A 22,644-nucleotide genomic window follows, 5' to 3' on the forward strand; every position below is an offset into this window, starting at 1 on the left:
GCAGAACAATTTTGTACTGAACGCAGAAATAAACTGGAAAAGTTGGTAGGATGTTTCCTTGACTGCTGAGAATACAGAATATAGAGACCGGATCGTATCAGTGTGTACGGGCAGATTGTTGGTACGGGGTGAAGGTCTCGATATGGCACTCTGAGTCAGTTCTTGACCTGTCCCGCAGCCTCATCCGGCGATAGACATCCTCCACCCGCTGAAGGAGCTCCCTCACCATTCCCATCATAATGACCTTGTCCTGCCTAAGAGCGGACACCGTGGCCTCCATCTACCACACCTGCCCTCTCATCCCCCACCCTTTCCTTCACCCACAAACTTCTTAGGAGGTCAACCTGCCAACCCGTCTTCCAATCCTTCCCTCCCTCCCTCCCTCCCTCCCTTCCTCTTTCTCGGGGTTATAGTAGTATTGATGTCCTCTACTCAAAGGAACAGCAGAAGATCTGTTGGACCAATGGACTTGCCAACTGTTATTGAAGTAGATGGTAAATTTAAAAATGACTCAGCAGTTTCCCAAAAGGAACAGAACTGGAGAGAGCATCGCATGTAATTTATCAGTATTTTTCGTCATTTTGAATAACATTAAGTATCCTAATTAATCTGGAACGGCCTAGGCACTATTCTATTAATAACCAAAAATTACCACAAACAGGATGAAGTTTATACATAAATTTCATGCGTATTAGTATCACATTTTTGGTTATGCATAATTGAAAAGTACCTTGGGTAGTAGTGTTCATGAACAGATAAGGCTGAAGAAAATCACATAAATAATGTTATGCATAATAAAAGAAGGTTTTTATCGCCACTGAGGTCACATTAGTCATCGCAAGAGCAAACTGGAGATACATCCTTAGGAGTTTCTACCCACCCAAGTCTGTGTTGGTCACTTCTAGGAGTCTAAGACGGTTTATCTATCTATCTATCTATCTCTTGCCAGACGCCTTAATCCCTTATACGGGGTGGCCAGAAACAAATCGCCTCCACGTCACCCTGTCCCCCACCATTTCACTGCCCTGCTCCCAAGTCACCCCCCCCTCTCTCATATACCTCTCCACTCCATCCCTCCATCTCATCCTTGGCCTCCCCCTCCCCCTCTCCCCCTCCACCTCACTCACATACACTCTCCTCGTCAGTATCTCACTCTCCATCCTCTCCACATGGCCAGTGTGTTTCTCCTAACGCTTCCTATCACATCCACATCCACACCACAAGGCTCCTTGACATCCTCATTTGTCAGTCTCTCTGTCCATGTGATTCCACATCCTCCTCTCAAATAACTAATTTCCACAGCTCTCACTCTTGACTTGTGACCCTCCAACAACGTCCAAGCTTCACTACCATGCGTTAGAGTTGGTATCACAATATTGTCATGTAGTAACTTTTTCACTTCCATGCTCACTTCCCTGTTTCTTATCACTGCCTTCAAGGAACCAGGAACCTTTCTTCCTTGTTGTACCTATTCAAGCACTTCACCCTCCAAACTTTCATCCTCACTCATCACATTATCAAAGTACTTAAACGCACTCACATTTTCCATTTCCTCATCATCCAACCTCACTGTACATTCACTGACTTCACCTCTCTCAAAGACCATAACTTTACTCTTACCTACATTCACCTTTAGATTCCGTTTCTTATACACTCTCCCAAACTCATCTACCAAGCCTTGCAGCTTCCCTTCGTCTTCACTTAACAACACAGTATCATCTGTAAACAACAGTACAGGGAGTTTCCCAACACTGCACACTCTCATTAGGGCCACTCCAACATCCACTGCCCTACCTTGTATCTCTTTTATAACCCTATCCATATACAGACTGAACAACCATGGAGATATAACACATCCCAGTTTCAACCCAACCTTCAAATAGAAAAACTCAGTTCACTATTCACACTCACTGCAGCCTTAGTACCCTCATACATACTCTTCACAGCATCAAACTCTTCACGGTTTATCGTAATGTATTGTTATTAGGTTTAGTTTTACAAAGCTTGAGCCTTACGTCACCTAACACACATTTGGTGTTCGTTTGCCTTGCCTACCTTACTTACAGGAATCGGCAGAACAACAGCTATTAACAATTTCGGAAATTGAAGATGACAAGGCCAATAATACTTTATGTTCGTGTTAAACGGAGGTATCATTTTTAAGTTTCGGACAACATAACTATCTTCTTTCTGTAAGCAAGCCGACAGTTCGGTGACCAAGTGCGGTAAATAGATCGAAACGTAATACAAGTGTACTGCAAAAATAATAATTCTTTAATGTTTTATGCACCAGAAATAAGTACACCGATATTTTCTGAACGCTCCCCTTGTGCCTACTCAGAGACTGAAGGCTTCTTGCGAAATAAAAAATTAAATAAAGAGAATAACTGGAAGAAAAAGAACTGGTACCAACGAGAACTGGGGAAGGAAAACTTGCTCTTTATAGCCCAGCTAACCCAACACGACTGTATTCAACAAAAGGAGATTCCTTGGAGTCAAAGAGTTAACCAAAAACATTACAAAGACATTATTAACCAAATAAAAGGATGGTGAAGACCTCAGGATGTGATATTTAAGTGAACAGCAGATGCAAAGAAAGAACAAGTACTGAAGAGGGTCATCTTCCTGCTGTAGCACTGACATAACTGGGCAGGGATGTTGTCCAATTATACAAACGTCCCTCAACCCGCTGCCAATCATCCGAGGAAGGATGGTTGACTGCAGGAATATGGCAATTACGCTAGACTGCAAGAAGAAGGCAGCTTCAGCCTGAAGTTCACAGGATTCATGTCTTGGTAAGCCCAGGGCCACACACACACAAAAAAAAAAAGAAAAAAAAAGAAAAAAGAAAAAAAAAAGAACAAATAAGGAAGAGGAATAGATGATGTGTACCAGGACGGAAGGACGGGTGCTCTAGAATCTGAATGCAAAGGGGAATGCTATATTCAGAAATGCATTATAATCCAGTGTAGCCTATACTTCACAGCAATATTGTTTCGTGACTGTGCATGATTACAGTCTTAAGCTCACCAGTGACTAAGGCAAAATTGATGCGGACTTCATGATAGCCGAGCAAGGAAGGAAGGAGGAGGTGTGAGATATATAAGTCTGGTGCAGCCTCACTGCTACAGGATAGTTTTTCTTGTGGTCCTCACCAACATGGTCAGTCCACTGGCAGAGCGGGTGGGTTTGTTGGGGTGGTGTGGAGAGGCGGGAATTGTGCAGGAGTAATTATTTAGTTTAATTAATCATCATGATCATCATCATTAACCGGTCAATGTCCACTGAAGAAAAAAACTGTGTTAACCTTCATTTATTTTCACTTATTTCTGATGACTGGTGTTTCTCATTTCCTCCCTCGTTGTAACTTCTTTGGGCCGCCATCGTGTTACTTTAGCTTTTACTCAGTTTCATGACGCAAACATTTTTCAGTTAATAACGCCAGTCTTAAGGAAAAATGGGATATTCCCTATATCAAACGTTCACAACTCTTTCTTTCTTTCTTTCTTCCTTTTTCTGCGATCCTCGTCTGAATTTCTAAAAACAAAACTTTAGACGCACCTAGTGGACGAGACTGAAGAAATATGCAAATTTGCCTTAACACTTCATTCACAGCAGTTTCTCATCATTCTGTCTGGAAATGGTAGGGGGTAATTGTGATGTATATGATGATAGCGGTGAGTTTAATAACACTGGAGGTGACAGTGGTGTTCCTGATAGTAAGTAGTGATAGTAATGAAAGATGACACTGGTAGTTACGATAGTAATGGTAATGGCATTGCTCATAACGTCAGTAGTAGTTATGGTAAAGATAATGGTGAAACAGCTTTGCCACCAAGTATAAAGCTATGTCTCTACTCACAAACCCCAGATGAGATCGAACATGAGATACAAACTGATGGAGTTAGTATGATATGGATTACTAGAAGAACTGAGATTAAGGAAACAATTGTTTTCGTAAGAGTAATCTAAATTATTAATAGCTTTAAAGAAGAGTTCCAGATAAAAACGATTTAACGAGTTTTGTTGGGATAGCTTACAAATTTAATGCAACTTTATAATGCACATAATTAGAGCAAATATGTTTCCTGAGCATTATTATTTCTTTCCATATAATGCACATAAATCGAGCACATATGTTTTCTAAGCATTATTATTTCATTCCATATAATGCACGTTATTAGAGCACATACGTTTCCTGAACATTATTATTTCTTTCCACAGAAGATGCTGGCTACTACACTCGACCTCGCCCTAATGGTGGCTACAACTGCTGTTTATGGCGGTGTATTTGGTGGTGGTGGCGGTGGACTTGGTAGTGGTGGTGGCGGCGGCTACGGTGGTGGTGGATTTGGTGGCGGTGGTGGCGGCATTGGCGGTGGTGGTGGCAGCGTTGTCACATACGCTGTGAGAGGCGGTGGCGGAAATGGAGGATATGGTGGCGGTGGCTCCGGAGGTGGCGGTGGAGGCTATGGTGGCGGTGGCGGTGGCTTTGGTGGCGGTGGAGGAGGTTATGGTGGGGGCCGAGTCACCACAATCATTCTGAAAGGAGGTGGTGGCGGTGGTTTTGGCGGTGGCGGCTTTGGTGGTGGTGGACGTTACGGTGGTGGCTACGGTCGTTAGATTCAAATGTTCACCGAAGTCCGGTTGGTCTGTCGTGAACGTGTGTCTAGATTTGCTAATAAAAACCAGTTATCAAAACCACAATCTTTGAATAATCCCTTCAAGTCAGGAAAATTCTTTTGCGTCAAGGATAAATAATTTCTCCATATCTATTCAGTCTGTCTAGGGTTTGTCTAGTGAAGAAGGCACAAATTAGGGAATGGAAAAAAGGGGCTCATTAAATCATTTTTGTATGAAGGATAATATTATACAAGTTTCGCTCGTATAAGAACGTCATTGATTAGATTCAGAAGGATGTCTTGCCGCTGGATAAAACTGATCTCTGATAATAATTTCTCCACTAGAGGCCTCGTACAATTTGAATTAAACTATTCAAGGGGACAGGAATATGGCAGAAAATGAATACTGAAGTGGATAAGTGACGCATGGAAAAGAGGAGACTAGGGAGTATGCGAGTTGTTAACAACAGTAAGTATGTGGGGATGGAAGAGATGAAATATTCAGCAGCTAATATGTGTGTTTACAGGAGGTGTGAGAAGAGGTACCTGAGAAAGAATGTGAGAAACATGAAGGTTATGAGATGTAGAAGTGACAGTACACACACGTGGGGCTACGATTAACTGGGAAAGATTTGGAAGAAGGGAAATGCCTTACGTACTTGAGGGTGGGCTTACCAGCAGAGGAAATTTTGGGACATAAGCTACACCACAGGGCACAAAGACAGAAGAGGTCAACAGTATATGTGGCGTTGATGAAGGTGCTGAATATCTGCGTCTGATCAGGCGACGATGTATGTATATGATAGGATGGAGATACACAATGGATACCAGTCGCTGTGCGGATGTCAGGCATGAGATTAAAATGCTACAGGTTGATTAATTAAAGCATCTACTCATTGGAGGGTGACATCGAGGGTCATTGCCTCCCTAGGGACAGAAGGGGAAAGTGTTGGATAGGAAGTGTTCAAGGTCTACATGTCACGCGAACAAGTCAGCAGGAGTTTAGAAAGGATACTGTGTGTGTGTGTGTGTGTGTGTGTGTGTGTGTGGAGAGAGAGAGAGAGAGAGAGAGAGAGAGAGAGAGATTTAGTCAGATGTCTGTTTTAATGCAGGGTGCGTCTAAAAAAGAAAAGTGATCATAACAGACCAATAAAACCATACTGTCAAAACAAGTACAGTCAGACAATAGCGCAATCTCGAAGGTTAATATCTTCCATAGGCTGACCCTTTATATATATATATATATATATATATATATATATACAAAACCAAAATAAGAAAGTTCATTCATTCATCATTCATCATTCAATCCTACACTGCCCCATGAGAAGCGTAGGAGCCCAAGGCTAGGAAAGTTGGTCCTGACATTTAAGCTGAGTGACCAGCCTCACTCATCCCTGAGTGGCATTACGTGAGCAATAAACCCCAACCATCCCTTGGACATAAACCTTCACTGGGTCAATCCGACTGGAGTGCCTTAATTACCCACTAAACCACCAGGCGCCAAAATTTGGTTATATGGTTACCACCCAGCGTTTAAATGGTTTCCTGGTGTACAGGAAACCATTTGGCTTGTCACTCAGGGTAGAGTCACCCACAGGCAAAAGGAAGAGGAAATAATGAAGGAAAAAAGACAAGAGGGAGTGTAAAGTCACCCATTGGCAGAAGGATGAGGAAAGAATGAAGGAAACAAAGACAGAAGAGGATGGAAGGAAATGAGGATGGAGGAGAGGAAAGGGCAGACACCCGAGAGCAGCACTACAACGAGTGAGTGGATGGTGAGCGCCCCCATCTACCACAATAAAATAAGAAAGAATTATAAATAATAATAAGAAAGAATTGTAAATAATAACATATAATCATTGCTTGTCACAAGTTGTAGTAAATGACCGATAGTGAGTATGAAATAACTCAATCTGGATTCTACTTGTGTGTGTGCGCGCGCGCGCAAACACACACACACACACACACACACACACACACACACACACACACACACACACACACACACACACACACACACACACACACACACACACACACACAAGGTGACTGCGACAGTTACTTTGTTCACACGCCGAGACCAATATATGTGCACCGAGGTAAGTTCCGCCTCATACTCCTGTCTGCCAGTTTGGACCTTTGTGTGTGAGACAACCACTAGTGCAGCAGTAGCCAGACACTCAAATGCCTGGTACCACTGTGTGGGAGGGGAGAGGTTAAGGGAGGAGGAAGGCTGTGGGAGCTGATAGTTCCTACCCCTCCCTCTTCTTTCCCCATCCTTCTAACAGTTACCAGATAGGTGAATGTTAACTACTGCTTCGATACCACTTGTCTCACATTTATTATATCGAAGTGGTGCGGGAGTGTATAGCGCGGAACTTTCCTCGGGTGTACGTAAGTGCATAAAAGCGCAGGAACTAAAAAGTAGTGCCACTTGGACTTCCCCTACATTTGGCAGCATCTCAATCATGTGTATTTCATCTGGTATGCTAATCTTTGGCTTAACTTACTGCACCTAAAATCGATTAGCACTGTGTTCTGCATTCCATATTTCTCACTTCTCCCCAAACGGCAGTGTTCTTCATTCTCATATGCTTTTGATGTGTGCTTCTTAATGCTGTCCTACAAATTTTAGTTCATGTAACACCTTTCATCCCAGAGCCGGGAAAGAAGTGTGGGTGAACTTTTGCTCATGACTGTGCATTCAAAACCTCAATGATAAAGCTTTTCATGAATTTTGTATGTTGTTCACTGCTCCTTTGAATTGTCTGCTTGCATCCCTTCACCTCTACGACGGGTGAGTAGCACCCGTCTAGCAACAAACTCTCATCCCTTTTCTGTCCAACTCTCTAATGCAAGGGTTAACCGTTACTCCCAGTCCTTCATTTATGCAACAGGTCAAGTCTGGAACTGTCTCCCTCTGTCTGTATTTCCTACTTCCTATGGTCTCCAGTCTTTCAAACGCAGTGTGTCCAGGCATCTCAAAATGAACGGATCTTGAATTCGGCTCTCTTCTGTATTGTTTTTGTTTTTCCTTGGAAGGAACGGTTGCGGGCTCCTGGCCTTTGGTTCCTTCTTTCTTGCATTAGAAGTTTAGGAGAGGGACTAGGAATACAGTTTCCTTAGCTCTTTTGACCACTCACGCGCTGCTTGATGATCCCATACACTTTTACATTTATTTACATTTATTTACTTAAACACTGCTCTCAATCCCCAATATTGTGATATGCTAATGGTTTTTCGTGTTCTGGCCTAAGGTGGAAAGTAGCAAAATATGATAAGTAAGAACATAAAGGAAAAGAGGGAAAAACAGAACCAAACAGAGAGAAGGTAACCCGATGGATGGGAAACAAATTATTTGAAGAAAGGTGGCAAAACACTCTAGAAAAAAGAAAGCAAAGGGAAAGTTGAGACTAATGGAGACCAAAAAGTAGCTGACTGTATAATAACCAGATTACATGACTGCATAGAGGGATGGAAGGTAAATATGTAACACTTCTCACTGTAACTCCCGACGCAGTTACTGTTACCTGACTTCCTTTCTCTTGATATCAATTCATCTCTCAAGTAAACAGGCGAATAAGTCATCATATCCTTAAAGACATAAGGCCTGTCGTTTCTCTAAGCTTATAATACTTGAATACTAAGTCAGATAAAAAAAAAAAAACGTATTTATATTCAACAATGTTATTCCCGCACTCTGAACTCGAGTACAACACAGGAATATCAACTAGGGTTACTGTTATCTTTTGATCTGCACTGAATCCACTTGTCAGAGAAGGAGAGTAAAATGAAGAGAAAGAAGAAAGTTAGGGCTGACAGCAATGGATATAAAATTTATCATAAATAAGGGTAGGAATGAAATGCATACAACATGAAGGATAATGTAACAAATATGGAAAGCAGATGACTAAAGGAAGAAAAGGCATGTAGTAAAAGATCAAGAATATGAAAGATGACTTAAATGAACAAGAGCAATTCCTCGAATAAGTGAAACAAGTCTTCTTTAGAGACATTAATTTAGGCCATGGCAAGATATAACATTATGTTGACCTATATCCTTCTTGTTAGAATGAATTAAAATTAAAATAAGAGGAAACATAGAGCAGATCCAAATGGCGGCATAAAGGAAACTTAAAACAGATAATAAGCGAAAGGGAGGAAACAACGGAACAGGAAGAAGGAACGGATGCTGAGGAACAGGAAGGAGGGACAGATGCTCTATAATGTACTGCAGGCGTAAAGTATATATTCCACACTGTATGGTAACTTCGTGCATCAGTCAACATAGCACTCTCTCTCTTGACGCCACATAATTCCACACTTACTCACCAAGGACAAGAGGCAGTATTGGGGAAGACCTTGTGACAGCCAAACAACGAGAGGAAAACGGGAGGAGTATAAAAGCCTGGCAGCCTCTTTGTGACAGGCTAATCTCCCCTCTGGTCCTCACAAACATGGTCAGTCACTTAGCTCAGCGGGCGTGGGTGCTGGGGTGGTGTGGCACGATAGGGGTTGGTATGGGTGAAAGCGTTTGGTGTGATTCATTATCCTCTGTAGGAAAAAGGGCCAGTTCCAGCTCTCCTCTTTATTAACCACTGATTAACTGTAGGATCCCTGTTCAGCAGGTCTATTGATGCCAACCCCTCATATGTTTTCTGTCTCTTTCATTTGCTCACTAAGTATGGTTTGCTACTTGTCCCTTGGTGATCTCAGCATACTTTAAAAATCTCTCTATGAAATTAACATTCGTTTGTCGATGTTTTGTCACCCACTTCACCAAAGGAACTACGATATTACCAGAAACCCTTTGACTTGTTCAACCTTGGTGTAAACTGTTTATAGCATTAGAAATCTAAAAAAAAAAAAAAAAAAACTTCGAGGACTCAGTGAATGACGCTGGAAAAACGTGTCACCTTGAACACTTTAATAATGATGATAAACTATTAATAGAATGAGTATTGGCAAGAGCAGCATGAGATATAATGACTTGATGGTATAAACACGGGATAATAATCTGTTAATGGAATGAGTGCTGAGTAATAACACTTCTGAATAACTGGTAATAGATAACAGGGGATATAATGTGTTTCCTGGGTGTTATACTTTTTACTTTAGTCAGGCACAAATATGCATCTCTCTTCATTTTTTTTTTTTTTCACGTAGATGAGTGGCAGCGGCAGCAAGAGTCAATGCTATGACTCTACGTCCCATCCATGACATTTCTTCGTGACTAGCATCATATTCTAGTGTCAGTTTATTGTTTCAGCCCAGCTTAACGATGGAGAGAAGTAGCAGTTAAGGGACAAGTTAGAGTGAAAAGGGTATTGCTACAAGCTGTATTGATTCTTTCCCACAGACGCTGCTGGGGACTTTACTCAGCCTCGCCCTCTTGGTGGCCGCCACTGCTGCTTCTGGTGGCGGCGGCTATGGTGGTGGTGGATTTAGTGGCGGGGGAGGCAGCTATGGTGGTAGTCGCAGCGGCGGCGGCGGGTATGGTGGCGGTGGAGGCAGCTATGGTGGTGGTCGCGGCGGCGGTGGCGGGTATGGTGGCGGTGGAGGCAACTATGGTGGCGGTCGCGGTGGCAACGTCGTCACGTACGTTGTGAAAGGTGGCGGCGGCGCTGGCGGATATGGAGGCGACGACTTCGAAAGTGGTGGTGAAGGCTACGGTGGCGGTGGTTACGGTAGCGGTGGCTTTGGCGGTGACCCTGGTGGATATGGAGGTGGAAACACTGTCTCTTACACAACTACATCTGTCGGCGGCGGCGGCTATGATGATAATGGATCTGACAATGGTGGAGGCGGCTATGGTGGTGGTGGATTAGTCAGTGGTGGTGGCGGCTATGGTGGTGGTGGATCTCACCATGGTGCAGGCACCTATAGTACTGGTGGATTTGTCAGTGGTAAAGCCGGCTTTAGTGCCAGTGGAATTATCATTGGTGGAGGGGGCTATGGTGGTGGTGGATTTGGCAGTGGTGGTGGTGGTGGCTATGGCGGTGGTGGATTTGGCAGTGGCGGTGGTGGTGGCTATGTCGGTGGTGGATTTGGCAGTGGTGGTGGTAGTGGCTATGGCGGTGGTGGATTTGGCGGTGGTGGTGGTGGTGGCTATGGCGGCGGTGGATTTGGCAGTGGTGGTGGTGGTGGCTATGGCGGTGGTGGATTTGGCAGTGGTGGTGGTGGTGGCTATGGTGGTGGTGGTGGCTATGGCGGTGGTGGATTTGGCAGCGGTGGTGGTAGTGGCTATGGCGGTGGTGGTGGTGGTGCCTATGGCGGTGGTGGCTATAGTTATTAAATTTTCACTGTTTCTGAAGACGCCCAGCTAATTCCTCATATATCTGTGTATAGACTAACAAATATATAATAAATAATCACAACTTGGCCTTTGACTCATCCTATTAAGTATGTAACATTTTTACAACAAAATTTTAGGGAAGTTCACTTCTCTTCCACTCTGCCTGACTTCTCGTGTGTTGCATGGACGGTTCAGTCAGGTGTTATCAATGTCTGTCCTGCATCATTTATTCATTTCCTACTCCCACTGCCACACCTATGTCCATACCAGCAGATTACAGTGGTAGTGGTTGGTGGCGTCTACAAAGGTGATGGCGTAGGTTGTCGTGGTGCTAGTAGTGCTGGTTATAGAGGTACTGATAGCCGTTAAGGAACTGGTAGAGGAGGCAGTTAAAGTTTTCATTGTCTCATGTGGCCCTTGCTATGTCTCCTGACGGCACAAGACTTTATTCATAACCAAAGAATGATGAAGTATAAGACATGGAAAAAGACAAGGAAAGGGGAGTAGTGAATCACCTCATGTTTCTTGTTCATCCTGCAGAGCCACATTTTTGTTATGACGGGGAATTAATCTTAAGTCTTTTTGTGACTCTTAGATCACAGTTATCAGTGGTTACAATAGCTCAGGTAGAAGTGGTTATTATTTATCTATTTATTTATTTATATGATTTTTTCCCTCCAACCCTGGACTTAAACTTGATAGCCCGTTCTTGAGGCTCAGCAGTCATCTTACGTGCCACACACTTTCACATGTCACCACTCAGACGATGATACCCCCCGACCATACTAGATATTGACAACGGACAGGAAAGACTTAGGAGGGTTCTTCTTCTGACGGCTTTATCTCCTTCACTACGATGGGTCTCTCTTTGCCTGAGTAAAATTATGTCGTAGCAGCCAGAATAACAGAAAAATCGTAAGCGTAGTGAAGAGGCTAATGAAGATTTTTTTTAAAACCATCTGTTCACGAAGATAAACCTAAGCTGGAAATAATGGTCGTAATATAATCGATGTATTGTAGAGTAAGCTAGATAAATCATTATTGTAGTGAAAGACTTAACTGCAGAAGCCCTGACTTAAGATGCCCTGTCTCTTGTCTGATCAGCATTTCATATTTTTGAACTTCAGCTGAGTAATGTAAAGTATACTTCAGTCGAAAAAAAAAATCATAACAAACTGTCTTAAGGGACATAAGCATAACTCTTTCAGGCTCCTGTGACTTACTTCCAGGTGAATGCAATCCTCTGTTGTTAGATGACACAGGATGCTATAATCTCGAGCATGAAAGGGTTAAGCCGGCACCTGTATTAACACCGTCAAGCTCTTATATTCATTCACGGCTGATTAAATTATCTGGGGGTATGCTGGAGTAAAAAAAAAAAAAGATTATACGTGCCCATGAAAAGAGTGAGTGGCTAGTGGAAAAAAAATCTTAAAACACTGTTCTTAGTGACCTCGAAAAACTTAATTATTAAAAAACTATTAATGTATTGCATAGAACAGTGTGCTTACATAATCGTCACAATCTAACATTATCGTGTTTTAGGACAAATTGCGAAATTATTATAGCAGTGACTTTCTCTCTTTTACATTACACATCTTTCTCATTTTCAAAATATACCTTAGTTCGCTAAAAGCCTTATGTAAAATTGATCTCCTCTCTTACTGTAAGGTGGGATACACAAACTTACCTAACTAAGAATTTATGTAAGTAAGATTTGATTACTGCAGGAAAAACGAGAGACAGTGGATCTTTATTGACTCTTCCCATTTACTGAACTTAAAAAAAAAATCTTTAGTCTACGCCAGGGCACAAGCCGCAAGTTTCGTTTGTGAATATTCCTCCTGGCTCTTTTTTTCATGGCGGTTGTCATGATAGGGGATGGACGTGTAAGATCAGTAACCTGTTTTATTTTATACTTTATGTATAGGATGGTATTTAAATTGCCCTCTTTTGCGCTCAACTGATGAATTCTCGTGAGGAGAGAGGTTGCCTCAGATAGCATCACCTAAGTCTATCATGCGTAATATTTTAGTTACTATAAGCTTTTCATGTTCAGTGTGGCTGTCTTTTATTACTATTTTTCCGTCATTTGATTGCATGGCTTAATACTTTCACGACCGAGCCAAAATGTCAGTACCTTAAACCACTTCATTAACCCGTCCCCTCAACACGAGATATTTCCAGAAGGTACTGTAATTATATATATCATCCCTATTTTTATAAACGCATGTCTTCTTGTTTCTAGTATTTATTGTTGATTTTTATACAAAAGTAATAATAATAACAGCAATAAAAATATTACATTCAGTTCTAAAAATCCGTATAAAAAAAAAAAAAAGTTTGTCTGTCTGACTGTCTTCTATGGAAATCGAGGGGCTGTATATATGACTCTCTAACCTGCTGTATCAGGTGTTACTGTTATTACGAATGTAGATGTGTTCAGTACAGTTCCTAATGTGGCGCCCCTGATGATTATGACTAGAACTAATTAGAAACCAGAACACCGTAAAACTGTATAAGGACAATTTCGACAAGGAAAAACTTCCCACAGCCACTGGCTATAAGAAGTCGAACTATAAAGGGACCTTGAGGTCAAGGTCACTGATCTTGTGCATGTCACCTTAGGTCAACACAGTCTATAAATCCACAAAGTTTGGTGGCTCTAACTTTAATCCTTCATGGAAAATTAGGTGATATCCGGAATACCCGGAAAAGTACCAGTTTTTGACCCCAGGTGATCTCCGAGAATGATCAACTGATTGGATCCATACTCCTTTTCGCACTTTGTCCACCTAAAAGCTATATTGAAGTAAAATTTCAGCTTTGTAGCTTCAGCAGTTCTTGAGATAGCGTAACTGACTCACTTTTCTGTGTCTCGGATAATATCCGGAGATCTGGTTGACGGATTGCCACATATTTAGCCAAAAAAAAAAAAAAAAAAAAAAAAAGCGGACAGCAGTCCGACTAAGCTGACCAAATCTTAAGGCCTTAGGCCAAATAGCCTTTGAAATATCGAAATTTTAAAATAATTGGACATGGAGGCGATTTGTTTGTGGCCAACCCTTACGGGATAAAGGCGTCTGGCAAATGATAATAGATAGATAATAATAACAACAAAAACAACAACAATAATAACAACAACAACAACAACAATAATAATAATAATAATAATAATTATAATAATAATAATAATAATAATAATAATAATAATAATAATAATAACAATATTGATAAAAACAAGAAGACCTCCCACAGCCATGTGGGAAGTTTTAATAAGCATGTTAACATGATGGAAATATGGTAGCTGATTGCCGCAGAGCATTTTACTTCTGAAACCATAATTACCATTATTAGCAACAATGAGCAGGATGAATGGACGGATTGGCGGGGTGGGAAGAGAGGGTGGGTTGTAGGAAAATAGGTCCAGGGTAGAAACAGGTCCATGGGAAATATATCCCTGGGGAAATGGGCCCAAGGAGGAACATTGGTTCATCGGGCAAAATGGGACCCCGGGGGTCTTCTCCTACAGGGGAAGAGGCCATCCAGGGTCCCAGGCAATGCCGATATGCACGATCGTAGAGTATTACCCGTCCAACGCCGGGTACCCCTGCTAATAAAGAGTAAGATCACACCGCATGACGTTGTGAATAAATATAATAGTAAGCTATTACCATTTTTACGACAGCCCCCCCCCCCTCTTTTTTTGTCCTTAAATGGTCTCCGAATATCACATGACAGCAGTTGAATCCATAATTACTTCCAGATCTCTAAAGAAACATATGTGTTCTGGTAATGCTCATTCGGTTAATCACTCTTTTGCCCAGAGGTATTTGAATGGTAGCTAGCTTATCCTTTTTGCAAACTATTTCTCAGCTGTGATAACTTAAAAGATTATATATATCTGAATATAAATTATTACTGACGAGGTATGATAAATCAGCTCACACACTGAGAAGCATCGATTGTCATCACTTAACCTCACACACTGTCAGGTTCCTTAATGCTAGTTTTCGATACCATAATGTTTATGTATTTCACCACAACATACTGCACATTCTCTTCTCCCAGTAAGAAGAGAAAGTAAACCTTCAGGTCTAAAGAACACGGTGACACATTAAAAGTGAACAGTTCTTGTAATATACCGATTCAAGGGATTAATGCTTTAATACAGGTATTTATACCTTGACAGTGACCATGTTTAACAGCCATTTGACTGCTGTCGCTGTCAGGTTAGCCTCCACTTACTTTGCAACAGCGCAGCTTTGCTTCAGTGTTGTGAAATAATCTGCTGAACTTCTTTCCTTAAAAAAAAAAATCCTTGGCAGATGTAAGATGCCCATACAATAAAGTAGTAGGCTAGTTACGTTCATTCAAGCTAATACGTTTGTATTATACTGTACAATGATGAGCTAACTGCAACGAGAAATGAGTTCTTGACAGTAAAAAGTAATTAAATTTTTATGGTTAATACGTGAAATGAAAGATACCCATTTAATTACTGCACTATATTTGTTCATATGTTCATATTTACACAGGTTCCAGTAGAGAATAGTAAAGGGTCTTGAGTGAAAACAAAAGTTTCATGTCCGAGGTCTTAATGATGCAACGACCAACCGGAAAAAACCTTACGTGAATCACTTGCCATAGCCGCCGCCATAGCCGCCGCCACCGCCAAAGCCACCTCCGCCATATCCACCACCGCCGAAGCCACCACCGCCATAGCCACCGCCGCCATAGCCACCACCACCATGACCGCCGCCACTAGTGACAACTCTGCTGCTGTAGGTGACATATCGTGGGCCGTAGGAGACGCTGACTCCATGGCCGCCACCACCACCGCCTCCGAAACCACCACCTCCATAGCCCCCGCCACCACCTCCATAGCCGCCACCACCACCTCCGAAGCCACCTCCACCATAGCCACCACCTCCGCCGTATCCTCCACCACCGCCACCGCCGAAACCGCCGCCTCCATAGCCGCCACCAGGAGCGGCGCTGCAGGAGACCACCAGGACGGCGGCGCTCAGAGCTGTCACCAGCAGCCTCTGCAAGGGGTCAAGAATGGTGTGGTCATAATGGTTGTAGTATGTAACTCCTGGACCATCTGTATAGGAGCCCAGTGAACTACAGACTGAAGCTGCACTTCTTCCGTGATACACAGTCATCCTTTTGGGGGATATGGAGGGGACTGAGGGACATTTGTATAACTGGGCAGCTCCAGCAGCCACTCATATCGGGGCCATAAATTGGAGGCGTGTCTTCTGCATGCACCGAGGTCATAATCACAAGAGTATAACAAAAATCCAACTCAGTCCGTGTAAGTTTCACAGAAATTCCATTTTATAGTTGTGGACATACGATAAGTAATGACACGCTTCAAAATTATACAAAATTTGACAGCGAGCAGTGAACAACGACATAGGCAAAAATTTCATAATTACTGAACTAAAAAGTGGAGCTATGTCACTGTCTGCTACTGTATAAAACTACATCTTGGTGTTCTCCAGCCCGTAAAGCTGCAGAGGACTAGATGTTCCAGAAGACTTACCATGCTGTCGAGGAGGTCCAGGTGCAAGACTAGCCTGTAGCAGCGAGGGTGTCCCAGGCTTATATACACACCATCCCTCCTCCTTGCTCCCTTGTCTTCCGAGGTCGAGTTCATATTTTAATCCTGTCTCCGTGGAAACCATGTATTCTTACCAGTCATGAAGGTCAGGTAACAGCAAACGAGAGGTGGCCGCAGGTGAGAGTGTATGTGAACATGATACAGTTATATATTTCGTGAGAATATCTAATACAGTACTCTGAAATAGAGTAATTCTGCACTATTTCCTCGCAGGACCATTAAAGCTTATTACTGGTAGATGTTTTTAATAACATTGCCCACTCCATCTCAGCTAGACTGATTTCTCCCTCCACGGTCCACATTTCCTTCTTCTTTTGATTTGTGCATTTCAGAATTCCCTCGGCTTCATCACTTTTCATTATGTATTTTCATTATGTCCATGACGAGCAGTCTCTGTGTAGGCCTACAGAACTTGTAGGTAATTAAAAGAACTAACTCACTACTTACATGAATCAATCAATATCTGCACGAAAGTATGAGTAAAAGAGATAAAAACAAGTAAATGAAAATATAATTAGAGAAAATAAATAGATAAATGAAAAAACTAGAAAGCACTCAATAAGCGCATACCCCTGCCAACGTTAAATGTTTATTTTCTGCTGTAATTCCTCTTCCCTAGTAGACGAATACTTTTCCAGTCTCACAAGGTCACTTAACTGTACGGTCCTCGTCTGCCCTGTTACACAGTTTCAGACAACACACCCTTCCACCAAAGTCAGTAAAGTCTGACTTACTGCATCCGAATCGTGTATTCACTACCCAGTGAAATCGGTTAACAACTTTTTGGGAAACTGTATCTTGTATACAAAGAGACAAATAAACGGGCAGACAAGGGTGAATAAATCATTTCCTTGAACTTCGTTAGGGGAGGTAATAAGTAAAAGCCTGGAAACATGCCTTAACTGTAGGAAGGAAAATGTACTGCAATTATTATGGTCGTAAAATCTTCACAACCATGGTTAAGGTAACACTGCACATTATACAAAAACGAACGTGCTATATAACATTATATTAAGTGTATGCAATGTATATGACTGGATTTTCTTATTTCGAAGAGGTGAAGAGAGGTTACAGGTATCATCTTTGATTTTTAGAATCAATACTGATTCGAGAGAGAGAGAGAGAGAGAGAGAGAGAGAGAGAGAGAGAGAGAGAGAGAGAGAGAGAGAGAGAGAGAGAGAGAGAGAGAGAGAGAGAGAGAGAGAGAGAGAGAATGTCCTATGTAATGTATCTGTCGTATATATTACAGCTATTGCTAAATATTTTATTGTCCCAGAAGGAACGTAGGGACCCAGAGGTAAGCGCCTCAGTCCTGACATTTAAGGTGAGAGTGGTCAGTTGCTCGAACCTGAGCGGTACTTCATACCTTATAAATACAGCCACCCCTGGATGGCCCACATTGTACTGAAGGGCCGTAGCCTATTAGACCACTAGGCATCAATTTTTGGCACATGAAATGGTTACCACCCAACGTATTAAATGGTTTTCTAGGTTTTCGGAAGCCAATTTGCTTGTCATTCGGTATACAGCAGCCTAAAAGCGGCATTTAAACGAGAAAGTGGCTGGCGTGCAAATCGGAATAACTATGATCAGCAACCTGCGAGCATCTACTAGAGAGTACGCAGCACCCGTCTGTTGGCACAATTTCTATCTATCTATTGCCAGAGTCCTTAATTCTATACGGGGTGGCCACAGACAAACCGCCTCCACGTCGCCCTGCCCCCTGCCATTTCACTGTCCTGCTCACAACTCACACCCCCTCTCTCATATACCTCCCCACTCTATCCCTCCATATCATCCTTGGCTTCCTCCTCCCTCTCTCCCCCTCCACCTCACTCACATACACTCTCCTCGTCAGTATCTCACTCTCCATCCTCTCCACATGGCCAAACCACCTCAGTGTGTTTCTCCTAACGCTTCCTATCACATCCACATCCACACCACAAGGCTCCTTCACATCCTCATTTTTCAGTCTGTCTCTCCATGTGACTCCACAGGCTCCTCTCAGATAACTCATTTCCACTGCTCTCACTCTTGACTTGTGACCCTGCAACAACGTCCAAGCTTCACTTCCATACGTTAGAGATGGTATCACTATACTGTCATGTAGTAACTTTTTCACTTCGATGCTCACTTCCCAGTTTCTTATGACTGCTCTCAAGGAACCAGCAACCTTTCTTCTTTGTTGTACCCTTTTAAGCACTTCACCCTCCAAACTTACATCCTCACTCATCACACTACCCAAGTACTTAAACGTACTCACAATTTCACCTTTTTCTTAATGTCTAGTGTAAATGTTACCTGGTATTATTAGTTTTTTGCATACACATCTAGTTAACATAGAAACAATCTTATTCGATCTCTTTTCCTTTACCTCAGATTTTCAGTAATATAAACACATTGTGTCAAAGTATCTCGAACTAAGGTGACCAATTAATTTTTGGCTCTCTTTTCTTATACTTTCTTATAAACAGATAATTGGCAGGTTTTCATACACTCGTTCATTCTTAATCAATTTTCCATTAAAGATGATATAATCAATACTCTCAAGTATCCATGACTCCCTCTAAGCTGCATAAATTTGTGTCATTAGCTGGTAGTGTAGACGAGTTGTTCCCACCATGAAAGGGTCAAATGTTACCAATATTAACACTCCTAGTCTTCTGTGGCAATCTCAGGCAAAGAAAACCGTACAACAGGGACTGGAATGCTGTGCTACATTTGTCCTGGCCATGAGAAGGTTAAATATAAAATAATCCAAGTACTTTGTTATCGTAGTCATAAAGTAAGGTTTGCCCTCTTGCTCGGACGATAAGCTAACTACAACGAATGACGTACAGAAGCTGGTATTTCATCAGTATCATTTCTTTGCTATGGTTGCGTGAAAGGAGCTTTTTCAGTGGAGAAGTTGTCTGCAAAAATATTCTCTTTTTCAGAATTAGTCTTGAAGTACACAGTCATATTGCTTAGGTCCCAAAGAGCAGAGAAAAGACTTTGTATATAAAGACATACGACCAGACATATGAGTTTCGCCAGTGCACATAGTCATAACCTTGCGAGGGCCAGGTTACTCTAGCGAAACCTATCTTGACTGGTCTTCAGAAGATCTTTATTAAAGTTATTATTATTATTATCATTATTATTATTATTATTATTATTATTATTATTATTATTATTAATTGTTCCCTTGTAAATGGACTGAGAGGATTGTGGGTCAGTTAATCCAAACAAAATTATATCTTATCTATACTGCAATGTTAATCTTATTTGAAGATGATAAATGTTTCAGCTTCAGATTATATGGATATGACATAAAGAAAAATGAGTGGAGTCTGTATCACCTTCTGACCTGAGACAGGGTGTGGCCAAGGAACAAGGACTTCCTACATGCTCCGTCATCCTGCCTTACGGTGTGCAACGCTACCTGAAGCATTATCATAGCTTTTTTACACACACACACACACACACACACACACACACAGGTAAGCTAATGTATATGAACGCTTAATCATGCCGAAAAAAGGAACAACTTTACCAAATACAATGAAAAAAAAAAATGAAATAACACAAGCATAATAAAACCAATGTCGATAGAGCATTCATTCATTGCCAGACGCCATGTATCCCAGACGGGGTGGCCAAGGGCTTAGAGTTAATTGTTTTACAGGGAGGGGCACTAATCCTCCACCAACCCCACTTGACACGTAGGGATGCCAACAGCATCTGGTGTTCCCAGGCGGTCACCCATCCAAGTACTAACCAGACCCAACGTTGCTTAACTTCGCTGATCGGACAGGAAGCGGTGTACTCAACGTGGTATGGTCGATAGATCAACTACTCAATAATTCTAACGCACCGAAAATAGCAACAATATGGTAAGTGATCAAACAGCAATTTTTCTATGCCAAGAGTCCATCACATTTGGGTCTAATTTATTTATTATTTTTTAAATCCTAGTCATCAAAATTTGGTTTCTCTCGTTCAAACAATATAATATTGTTTTCGTTCACTTGGGATGTTTAGCAATACCACCTCTTAAGTGGTTTATTTTGTCCATTATAGTTAAACAATTTTTTTATGCCACTGATGGAAACTTTGTATTTATTAGAAAGATGTCGAAGCACATGCAAGGATATTAAGGTGCAATATACAAAATAAATCACCAAGGGAGAGGTATTACGAACCACAAAAGCTACCAAACAATGCGGCTGGTATTAAAAACAAAGTTCATGTCTGGCGCTGGCTTGAGCTTTGAAGCAGGTCATGGGGGCTGGAGGTGGAGAAGTGTGCAATCAGCTAAAAAAAAAAAAAAGAAAAAAAAAGTTCTCTTCTCTTACCTTTTTTCCTCGCTGGATTCACAGACGCCATAGATGTGAAGTGCATGTTATCGTCAATCTGAGGGTGATAACAGGCATCTTTATCCACTACGTCTTATTTAAGCATCTGTGACTCCAGCGATGAGACAGGCAGAGAAGGTGAAAGTACTTTTGAAACCTACTGTGCACCTGGGCCAAGACTTTACTTAGCTAAGAGGCTCTCTTGCTCCTTTTCCAAACCAGTTTATTTCTGTCTGCGGAGCGTTGGTATTCCCTTTGATTGAAAGTATACAAACTACTGTATATCACTCTTAGACAAATACAACTAATTATAGTTATTTTTGGCTATTATAGAGTTCTTTTTGCCCCACTAAAAGCGTGAGGGTCAAGTGGTAAGTTTACTTGGATCCATCGTTTTAGGCAAGGCTGATCTGTGGTTCCCTGAGTGGCACTATGCGAGCAATATCCTTCAACCATTCCTCTAATTAAACCCTCATTGGCCACATCCGACTGGTGTGCTTAAACTCGTTACCTCCAAGTCAAGGGAAACCATTTGGCTTGTCACTCAGTGCAGCCACTTGAAGGTAGCGCTAAATCAAGTGAGTGGATGATGGGTGCACATATCTGCCACTGAATATAATATAAGAGAATATTAAGCAGTATGTAAATATAGCCACAAAGAAAAGTTGCTGAAGAGTCTCTTATGTAAATGAAAATACAACTTAGGGTTAAGGTGAAGGGAGGCCTGATCCAAAAACTGCAGACATCTTGACTCCAACAATATATACCGGTGTATTAACTATCTATCTATCTACCTATCTATCTGTGTGTGTGTGTGTGTGTGTGTGTGTGTGTGTGTGTGTGTGTGTGTGTGTGTGTGTGTGTGTGTGTGTGTGAATACATCAGTGGAGATCCGTTTTTCGGCACACTGGGTCACTTGTTTTTTGTTCAGTCTTGCGAACGAGGTAAGAAGTGTTGCATAATTTTCTACTATGTGCTTCTTCCTCCCCTCAGCATCGTGCTGGAAGATTGGAATATATCTGCCAATCTCCCTATACACAACAGGACAGACTAAGATGAGCGTTACCTAGCAAACAGAAGCAGAAAGCACGAGAGTCAGTCAAAAATGGATCCCGCCTCCTTGCCCTCCTGTCGTTCCTCACTTACCCACGCACCAACCCACATACGACCGTTTACCTGACCCCAACAAAAAATTATTAGAAAAAATCGTAAGAAAGTCTCATAGCTGAATTTAAAGGTTGCTGGGATGATGTCACTTGAACTACTTTTTAAATAAACTTCTCATACTTTTCTGAAATGATTTTATTTCGATGCTAATTTTTCTTTTTCTCAATTATTCATGTACTCACTTGCTCTTTCGCTTACTTTCACCCACTTTCATACTGTCTCTCACTCGCTTCTGCTCTCAGTCACTCATAGTCTCACCGACTCACACTTACGCATAAAATACCACATTCTCTCACTAACTTCACCACACTCTCAATCTCACATTCACTTTCAGTAGCATACACTGTAGCAAACACTCGCAAAATCTCTCACTCATACAGTCACTCTTAAACCCACATTCTTTCGTTGACTCTCACTTTCTCTCATACATAGGGAATGGGAAAAAATTCAGATATTAAATGTCGTATCCAAGTGAACGACATTAAAGATTAAAGCAACGAGTATAACAGAAAGCCGCTTTTACCACACAATATTTATTTATATTTTGGAACACAGCAAGTTCACGCATAATGTGTCAGTAGCACTGACTCC

General features: G+C 41.8%; 1 non-coding gene across 1 annotated transcript; it reads right to left on the bottom strand.

Annotated features, from left to right (window-relative positions):
• Positions 1-20,260: 20,260 nt before the first annotated feature.
• Positions 20,261-20,379, bottom strand: LOC145399945 (5S ribosomal RNA). The gene has a single exon (XR_013897390.1). It is a non-coding gene; the product is annotated as a 5S ribosomal RNA (ribosomal RNA).
• Between the last annotated feature and the right edge of the window lie 2,265 nt (positions 20,380-22,644).

Source organism: Coenobita brevimanus, chromosome 50 (genome assembly GCF_032717465.1).
Source record: "Coenobita brevimanus isolate Jiangsu-jjx chromosome 50, ASM3271746v2, whole genome shotgun sequence".
NCBI lineage: Eukaryota > Metazoa > Arthropoda > Malacostraca > Decapoda > Coenobitidae > Coenobita > Coenobita brevimanus.